Source organism: Argopecten irradians, chromosome 4 (assembly GCF_041381155.1).
Source record: "Argopecten irradians isolate NY chromosome 4, Ai_NY, whole genome shotgun sequence".
NCBI lineage: Eukaryota > Metazoa > Mollusca > Bivalvia > Pectinida > Pectinidae > Argopecten > Argopecten irradians.
Window position 1 is genome coordinate 1,235,981 of NC_091137.1, and position 10,576 is coordinate 1,246,556.

A 10,576-nucleotide genomic window follows, 5' to 3' on the forward strand; every position below is an offset into this window, starting at 1 on the left:
AATCGTGTATGTGTTTCGCATGTACCTGAAATGTATGATTTAGGTGGATGATCTACAAACACAGCTAACAGAAGTGAGCAATACTGGCGATTCCCTGTCGGAAATTGACACAATGGTAGGTATCTCAATTAAGTAGCAGCTTAGGTAATATACAAAGGGAGAAAGTTGATCATAGAAACACAAATATTATACAAGGGGAAATAACTGATCATAACAACACAAGTATTATACAAGGGGAGATAACTGATCATAACAACACAAATTATGCAATGGGAGATAGCTGATCAGATCATCACAAATATTATACAAATGGAGATAACTGATCATAGAAACAAAAATATCATACAAGGGGAGAAAGTTGATCACAGCATCACAAATATTATACAAGGGGAAATAACTGATCATTGCAACATAAGTATTATACAAGAGGAGATAACTGATCATAGCAACACAAATATTGTACAAATGGAGATAACTGATCATAGAAACTAAAATATTATATAAAGAGATGTAACTGATCATAGCAACACAAGTATTGCACAAGGTGAGATAACTGATCAGATCATCACAAATATTATAGAAGGGGAGCTAACTGATCATAGCAACACAAGTATTATACAAGGGAAGATAACTGATCATAGCAACGCAAGTTTTATACAATGGGAGATAACTGATCAGATCATCACAAATATTATAGAAGGGGAGCTAACTGATCATAGCAACACAAGTCTTATACAAGGGGAGATATCTGATTATAGAAACAAAAATATTATACAAAGAGAGAAATATGATCATAGCAACACAAATTATGCAATGGGCTATAGTCGATCATAGCAATGCAAGTATTATACAATGGGAGATAACTGATCATAGCAACGCAAAATTAATATGAAGAGGGACAATAGGTGACAGTGTCGCTACACCGTAATCGATATAAATATACCTAGGTAGGCTCAGTGTAGAAACACTTTAGGAGGTAACTTTCTATCTAAAATCAACCAAACACTGGAATATATATAGTAGTGTTTCTACAAATGCTTGCAGTTATACAAATGTGAAAAGAGTTTCTTGTTTGTTGCATCTTGTTTGGAATGAATTTATGGAAAAAGGATCATTCATTCTGAACTAAGCTTGTTACTGCCAAGTTCTGGTTATATTCAGCATCGTTATTACCCTGCTAGTAATTGCTGATAGACACAATTTGCATCAAGTGTCAACTCTCTGCAATAAAAAATATAGTAAATGATGCAGTTTTATGATTATGAGTGACTTCTTGGCGCTCTATTATTGGCACGAATGTATAGATAATATCCAGATAGTAGTGTTCGTGAAATTAGTATACATATAATTGTAGCGTTCTGGTTTTGGTATATCCATAATTAGCTGAGGAAGGCTTATTGTATGGTGTCAATGAGTGAAAGTGCATGAACTTGACATTAATAATTGTCTTGCTGTCATCATGCTTTGAACGTTTGCTGCCATCTCTATTCAAAAGTGTCATTGGGCATCGTGCTGGCATGTCAGGATCTTGAAAAGTAAAACGACGGTAAAGACTGTGACTTATGTTATAGGTGAGGCGAGTCAGTAGTGACCGGAGGAACTGGAGAGTTAATCGAAGGGTAATGTTTCCTTTAGATCTGTAGAAAAGATACTTATGGCAGAGTTAATCGAAGGGTAATGTTTCCTACAGATCTGTAGAGAAGATACTTAAGGCAGAGTTAATCGAAGGGTAATGTTTCCTTCAGATATGTAGAGAAGATACTTAAGGCAGGGTTAATCGAAGGGTAATATATCCTTTAGATCTGTAGAAAAGATACTTATGGCAGAGTTAATCGAAGGTTAATGTTTCCTTTAGATCTGTAGAGAAGATACTTAAGGCAGGGTTAATCGAAGGGTAATATATCCTTTAGATCTGTAGAAAAGATACTTATGGCAGAGTTAATCGAAGGTTAATGTTTCCTTTAGATCTGTAGAGAAGATACTTAAGCCAGGGTTAATCGAAGGGTAATATATCCTTTAGATCTGTAGAAAAGATACTTATGGCAGAGTTAATCGAAGGTTAATGTTTCCTTTAGATCTGTAGAGAAGATACTTAAGCCAGGGTTAATCGAAGGGTAATATATCCTTTAGATCTGTAGAGAAGATACTTAAGGCAGAGTTAATCGAAGGGTAATGTTTCCTTTATGTGTAGAGAAGATACTTCAGGCAGGGTTAATCGAAGGGTAATGTTTCCTTAAGATATGTAGAGAAGATATTTAAGGCAAAGTTGACCGTAGATTGATGTTTCCTTTAGATCTGTAGAAAAGATACTAAAGGCAGAATTAATCGAAGGGTAATGTTTCCTTAAGATATGTACAGAAAATACTTAAGGCAGAGTTAATCGAAGGGTAATGCTTCCTTAAGATTTGTACAGAAGATACTTAAGGCATGGTTAATCGAAGGGTAATGTTTCCTTAAGATATGTACAGAAAATACTTAAGGCAGAGTTAATCGAAGGGTAATGTTTCCTTTAAATCTGTAGAGAAGATACTTATGGCAAAGTTGATCGTAGATTAATGTTTCCTTTAGATCTGTACAGAAGATACTTTAGGCAGAGTTGATCGAAGGTTAATGTTTCCTATAGATCTGTAGAGAAGATACGTAAGGCATAATTTAATCGACGGGTAATGCTTTCTTAAGATCTTTACAGAAAATACTTAAGCAGAGTTAATCGAATGGTAATGTTTCCTATAGATCTGTAGAGAAGATACTTATAGCAGAGTTAATCGAAGGGTAATGTTTCCTTAAGATCTGTACAGAAGATACTTAAGGCAGAGTTAATCGAAGGGTAATGTTTCCTTTAGATCTGTAGAGAAGATACTTAAGGCAGAGTTAATCGTAGATTAATGTTTCCTTAAGATCTGTACAGAAGATACTTTAGGCAGAGTTGATCGAAGGTTAATATTTCCTATAGATCTGTAGAGAAGCTACGTAAGGCAGAGTTAATCCTAGGGTAATGCTTCCTTAAGATCTGTACAGAAAATACTTAAGGCAGATTTAATCGAAGGGTAATGTTTCCATAAGATCTGTACAGAAGATACTTAAGGCAGAGTTAATCGAAGGGTAATGTTTCCTTAAGATATGTACAGAAGATACTGAAGGCAGAGTTAATCGAAGGGTAATGTTCCCTTTATATGTGTAGAGAAGATACTAAAGGCAGGGTTAATCGAAGGGTAATGTTTCCTTAAGATCTGTACAGAAGATACTTAAGGCAGAGTTAATCGTAGATTAATGTTTCCTTAAGATATGTAGAGAAGATACTTAAGGCAAAGTTGATCGTATATTAATGTTTCTTTTAGATCTGTACAGAAGATACTTTAGGCAGAGTTGATCAAAGGTTAATGTTTCCTATAGATCTGTAGAGAAGATACGTAAGGCAGAGTTAATCGAAGGGTAATGCTTCCTTAAGATCTTTATAGAAAATTCTTAAGGCAGAGTTAATCGAAGGGAAATGTTCCTTAAAATCTGTACAGAAGATACTTCAGGCAGAGTTAATCGAAGGGTAATGTTTTCTATAGATCTGTAGAGAAGATACTTAAGGCAGAGTTAATCGAAGGGTAATGTTTCCTTTAAATCTGTAGAGAAGATACTTATTGCAAAGTTGATCCTAAATTAATGTTTCCTTAAGATATTTAGAGAAGATACTTAAGGCAAAGTTGATGGTTGATTAATGTTTCCTTTAGATCTGTATAGAAGATACTTATAGCAGAGTTAATCGAAGGGTAATGTTTCCTTAAGATATGTACAGAAGATACTTAAGGCAGAGATAATCGAAGGGTAATGTTTCCTTAAGATCTGTACAGAAGATACTTATAGCAGAGTTAATAGAAGGGTAATGTTTCCTTAAGATATGTACAGAAGATACTTAAGGCAGAGTTAATCGAAGGGTAATGTTTCCTTAAGATCTGTACAGAAGATACTTAAGGCAGAGTTACTCGAAGGGTAATGTTTCCTTAAGATATGTACAGAAGATACTTATGGCAGAGTTAATCGAAGTGTAATGTTTCCTATAGATCTGTAGAGAATCTACGTCAGGCAGAGTTAATCCTAGGGCAATGCTTCCTTAAGATATGTACAGAAAATACTTATAGCAGAGTTAATCGAAGGGTAATGTTTCCTTAAGATCTGTACAGAAGATACTTTAGAGCAGAGTTGATCGAAGGTTAATGTTTCCTATAGATCTGTGCAGAAGCTACGTCAGCCAGAGTTAATCGAAGGTTAATGCTTCCTTAAGATATGTACAGAAAATACTTAAGGCAGAGTTAATCGCAGGGTAATGTTTCCTTAAGATATGTACAGAAAATACTTAAAGCAGAGTTAATCGAAGGGTAATGTTTCCTTGAGATCTTTACAGAAGATACTTAAGGCAGAGTTAATCGAAGGGTAATGTTTCCTTAAGATCTGTACAGAAAATACTTAAGGCAGAGTTAATCGAAGGGTAATGTTTCCTTAAGATCTGTACAGAAGATACTTATAGCAGAGTTAATCGAAGGGTAATGTTTCCTATAGATCTGTAGAAAAGATACTTAAGGCAGAGTTAATCGAAGGGTAATGTTTCCTATAGATCTGTACAGAAGATACTTATAGCACAGTTAATCGAAGGGTAATGTTTCCTATAGATCTGTAGAAAAGATACTTTAGGCAGAGTTAATCGAAGGATAAGGTTTCCTATAGATCTGTACAGAAGATACTTATAGCAGAGTTAATCGAAGGGTAATGTTTCCTTAAGATATGTAGAGAAGATATTTAAGGCAAGGTTGATCGTAGATTAATGTTTCCTTAAGATCTGTACAGAAAATACTTAAAGCAGAGTTAATCGAAGGTCAATGCTTCCTTAAGATATGTACAGAAAATACTTAAGGCAGAATTAATCGAAGGGTAATGTTTCCTTTAAATCTGTACAGAAGATACTTAAGGCAGAGTTAATCGAAGGGTAATGTTTCCTTAAGATCTGTACAGAAGATACTTAAGGCATAATTAATCGAAGGGTAATGTTTCCTTTAAATCTTTAGAGAAGATACTTATGGCAAAGTTGATCGTAGATTAATGTTTCCTTTAGATCTGTACAGAAGATATTTTAAGCGGAGTTGATCGAAGGTTAATATTTCCTATAGATCTGTAGAGAAGATACGTAAGGCAGAGTTAATCGAAGGGTAATGCTTCCTATAAATCTGTAGAGAAGCTACGTAAGGCAGAGTTAATCGAAGGGTAATGCTTCCTTAAGATATGTACAGAAAATACTTCAGGCAGAGTTAATCGAAGGGTAATGTTTCCTTAAGATCTGTACAGAAGATACTTAAGGCAGAGTTGATCGAAGGGTAATGTTTCCTTAAGATATGTACAGAAGATGCGTAAGGCAGAGTTAATCGAAGGGTAATGTTTCCTTAAGATCTTTACAGAAAATACTTAAGGCAGAGTTAATCGAAGGGTAATGTTTCCTTAAGATCTGTAGAGAAGATACTTATAGCAGAGTTAATCGAAGGGTAATGTTTCCTTAAGATCTGTAGAGAAAATACTTAAGGCAGAGTTAATTGTAGATTAATGTTTCCTTTAGATCTGTAGAAAAGATACTTTAGGCAGAGTTGATCGAAGGTTAATGTTTCCTATAGATCTGTAGAGAAGATACGTAAGGCAGAGTTAATCGAAAGGTAATGCTTCCTTAAGATCTTTACAGAAAATACTTAAGGCAGAGTTAATCGAAGGGTAATGTTTCCTTAAGATCTTTACAGAAAATACTTAAGGCAGAGTTAATCGAAGGGTAATGTTTCCTTAAGATCTGTAGAGAAGATAATTATAGCAGAGTTAATCGAAGGGTAATGTTTCCTTTAAATCTGTAGAGAAGATACTTATGGCAAAGTTGATCGTAGATTAATGTTTCCTTTAGATCGGTACAGAAGATACTTTAGGCAGAGTTGATCGAAGGTTAATGTTTCCTATAGATCTGTACAGAAAATACTTAAGGCAGAGTTAATCGAAGGGTAATGTTTCCTTAAAATCTGTAGAGAAGATACTTATAACAGAGTTAATCGAAGGGTAATGTTTCCTATAGATCTGTAGAGAAGATACGTAAGGCAGAGTTAATCGAAGGGTAATGCTTCCTTAAGATCTGTACAGAAAATACTTAAAGCAGAGTTAATCGAAGGGTAATGTTTCCTTAAGATCTGTACAGAAGATACTTAAGGCAGAGTTAATCGAAGGGTAATGTGTCCTTAAGATCTGTACAGAAAATACTTAAGGCAGAGTTAATCGAAGGGTAATGTTTCCTTAAGATATGTACAGAAGATACTGAAGGCAGAGTTAATCGAAGGGTAATGTTTCCTTAAGATCTGTACAGAAAATACTTAAGGCAGAGTTAATCGAAGGGTAATGTTTCCTTAAGATCTGTACAGAAGATACTGAAGGCAGAGTTAATCCAAGGGTAATGTTTGCTTTATGTGTAGCGAAGATACTTAAGGCAGGGTTAATCGAAGGGTAATGTTTCCTTAAGATATGTACAGAAGATACGTAAGGCAGAGTTGATCGTAGGTTAATGTTTCCTTAAGATATGTAGAGAAAATACTTAAAGCAGAGTTAATCGAAGGGTAATGTTTCCTTAAGATCTGTACAGAAGATACTTATAGCAGAGTTATTCGAAGTGTAATGTTTCCTTAAGATATGTAGAGAAGATATTTAAGGCAAGGTTGATCGTAGATTAATGTTTCCTTTAGATCTGTACAGAAGATACTTTAGGCAGAGTTAATCGAAGGGTAATGTTTCCTTAAGATATGTACAGAAAATACTTAAGGCAGAGTTAATCGAAGGGTAATGTTTCCTTAAGATCTGTACAGAAGATACTTATAGCAGAGTTAATCGAAGGGTAATGTTTCCTATAGATCTGTAGAAAAGATACTTAAGGCAGATTTAATCGAAGGGTAATGTTTCCTATAGATCTGTACAGAAGTAAGATCTGTACAGAAAATACTTAAAGCAGAGTTAATCGAAGGGTAATGTTTCCTATAGATCTGTAGAGAAGATACTTAAGGCAGAGTTAATCCTAGGGTAATGCTTCCTTAAGATATGTACAGAAGATACTTCAGGCAGAGTTAATCGAAGGGAAATGTTCCTTAAGATCTGTGCAGAAGCTACGTAAGGCAGAGTTAATCGAAGGTCAATGCTTCCTTAAGATATGTACAGAAAATACTTAAGGCAGAGTTAATCGAAGGGTAATGTGTCCTTAAGATCTGTACAGAAGATACTTAAGGCAGAGTTAATCGAAGGGTAATGTTTCCTTTAAATCTTTAGAGAAGATACTTATGGCAAAGTTGATCGTAGATTAATGTTTCCTTTAGATCTGTACAGAAGATACTTTAAGCGGAGTTGATCGAAGGTTAATATTTCCTATAGATGTGTAGAGAAGATACGTAAGGCAGAGTTAATCGAAGGGTAATGTTTCCTATAAATCTGTAGAGAAGGTACATAAGGCAGAGTTAATCGAAGGGTAATGCTTCCTTAAGATATGTACAGAAAATACTTCAGGCAGAGTTAATCGAAGGGTAATGTTTCCTTAAGATCTGTACAGAAGATACTTAAGGCAGAGTTGATCGAAGGGTAATGTTTCCTTAAGATATGTACAGAAGATGCGTAACGCAGAGTTAATCGAAGGGTAATGTTTCCTTAAGATCTTTACAGAAAATACTTAAGGCAGAGTTAATCGAAGGGTAATGTTTCCTTAAGATCTGTAGAGAAAATACTTAAGGCAGAGTTAATCGTAGATTAATGTTTCCTTTAGATCTGTACAGAAGATACTTTAGGCAGAGTTGATCGAAGGTTAATGTTTCCTATAGATCTGTAGAGAAGATACGTAAGGCAGAGTTAATCGAAAGGTAATGCTTCCTTAAGATCTTTACAGAAAATACTTAAGGCAGAGTTAATCGAAGGGTAATGTTTCCTTAAGATCTTTACAGAAAATACTTAAGGCAGAGTTAATCGAAGGGTAATGTTTCCTTAAGATCTGTAGAGAAGATACTTATAGCAGAGTTAATCGAAGGGTAATGTTTCCTTTAAATCTGTAGAGAAGATACTTATGGCAAAGTTGATCGTAGATTAATGTTTCCTTTAGATCTGTACAGAAGATACTGAAGGCAGAGTTGATCGAAGGTTAATGTTTCCTATAGATCTGTAGAGAAGATACGTAAGGCAGAGTTAATCGAAAGGTAATGCTTCCTTAAGATCTTTACAGAAAATACTTAAGGCAGAGTTAATCGAAGGGTAATGTTTCCTTAAAATCTGTAGAGAAGATACTTATAACAGAGTTAATCGAAGGGTAATGTTTCCTATAGATCTGTAGAGAAGATACGTAAGGCAGAGTTAATCGAAGGGTAATGCTTCCTTAAGATCTGTACAGAAAATACTTAAAGCAGAGTTAATCGAAGGGTAATGTTTCCTTAAGATCTGTACAGAAGATACTTAAGGCAGAGTTAATCGAAGGGTAATGTTTCCTTAAGATATGTACAGAAGATACTTAAGGCAGAGTTAATCGAAGGGTAATGTTTCCTTAAGATATGTACAGAAGATACTTTAGGCAGAGTTAATCGAAGGGCAATGTTCCGTAAGATCTGTACAGAAGATACTTTAGGCAGAGTTGATCGAAGGTTAATGTTTCCTATACATCTGTAGAGAATCTACGTCAGGCAGAGTTAATCCTAGGGCAATGCTTCCTTAAGATATGTACAGAAAATACTTAAGACAGAGTTAATCGAAGGGTAATGTTTCCTTAAGATCTGTACAGAAGATACTTAAGGCAGAGTTAATCGAAGGGTAATGTTTCCTTAAGATCTGTACAGAAGATACTTAAGGCAGAGTTAATCGAAGGGTAATGCTTCCTTAAGATATGTACAGAAGATACTTTAGGCAGAGTTAATCCAAGGGTAATGTTTGCTTTATGTTGTAGCGAAGATACTTAAGGCAGGGTTAATCGAAGGGTAATGTTTCCTTAAGATATGTACAGAAGATACGTAAGGCAGAGTTGATCGTAGGTTAATGTTTCCTTAAGATATGTAGAGAAGATACTTAAGGCAGAGTTAATCGAAGGGTAATGTTTCCTATAGATATGTAGAGAAGATACTTATGGCAAAGTTGATCGTAGATTAATGTTTCCTTTAGATCTGTACAGAAGATACTTTAGGCAGAGTTAATCGAAGGGTAATGTTTCCTATATATCTGTGCAGAAAATACTTATAGCAGAGTTAATCGAAGGGTAATGTTTCTTTAAGATATCTAGAGAAGATACTTAAGGCAAAGTTGATCGTTGATTAATGTTTCCTTAAGATATGTAGAGAAGATACTTAAGGCAAAGTTGATCGTTGATTTATGTTTCCTTAAGATATGTACAGAAGATACCTAAGGCAGAGTTAATCGAAGGGTAATGTTTCCTTAAGATATGTAGAGAAGATACTTATGGCAAAGTTGATCGTAGATTAATGTTTCCTTAAGATATGTAGAAAAAAAACTTAAGGCGAAGTTTATCGTTGATTAATGTTTCCTTTAGATCTGTACAGAAGATACTTTAGGTAGAGTTGATCGAAGGTTAATGTTTCCTTAAGATCTATAGAGAAGATACGTAAGGCAGAGTTAATCGAAGGGTAATGTTTCCTTTAAATCTGTAGAGAAGATACTTATGGCAAAGTTGATCGTAGGTTAATGTTTCCTTTAGATCTGTAGAGAAGATACTTAAGGAATAGTTAATCGAAGGTTAATGTTTCCTATAACTCTGTAAAGAAGATACTTAAGGTAGAGTTGATCGAAGGGTAATGTTTCCTTTAAATCTGTAGAGAAGATACTTATGGCAGAGTTAATCGAAGGGTAATGTTTCCTTTAGATCTGTAGAGAAGATACTTATGGCAGAGTTAATCGAAGGGTAATGTTTCCTTAAGATATGTACAGAAGATGCGTAAGGCAGAGTTAATCGAAGGGTAATGTTTCCTTAAGATCTTTGCAGAAAATACTTAAGGCAGAGTTAATCGAAGGGTAATGTTTCCTTAAGATCTGTAGAGAAGATACTTATAGCAGAGTTAATCGAAGGGTAATGTTTCCTTAAGATCTGTAGAGAAAATACTTAAGGCAGAGTTAATCGTAGATTAATGTTTCCTTTAGATCTGTACAGAAGATACTTTAGGCAGAGTTGATCGAAGGTTAATGTTTCCTATAGATCTGTAGAGAAGATACGTAAGGCAGAGTTAATCGAAAGGTAATGCTTCCTTAAGATCTTTACAGAAAATACTTAAGGCAGAGTTAATCGAAGGGTAATGTTTCCTTAAGATCTTTACAGAAAATACTTAAGGCAGAGTTAATCCAAGGGTAATGTTTGCTTTATGTGTAGCGAAGATACTTAAGGCAGGGTTAATCGAAGGGTAATGTTTCCTTAAGATATGTACAGAAGATACGTAAGGCAGAGTTGATCGTAGGTTAATGTTTCCTTAAGATATGTAGAGAAGATACTTAAGGCAGAGTTAATCGAAGGGTAATGTTTCCTATAGATATGTAGAGAAGATACTTATTG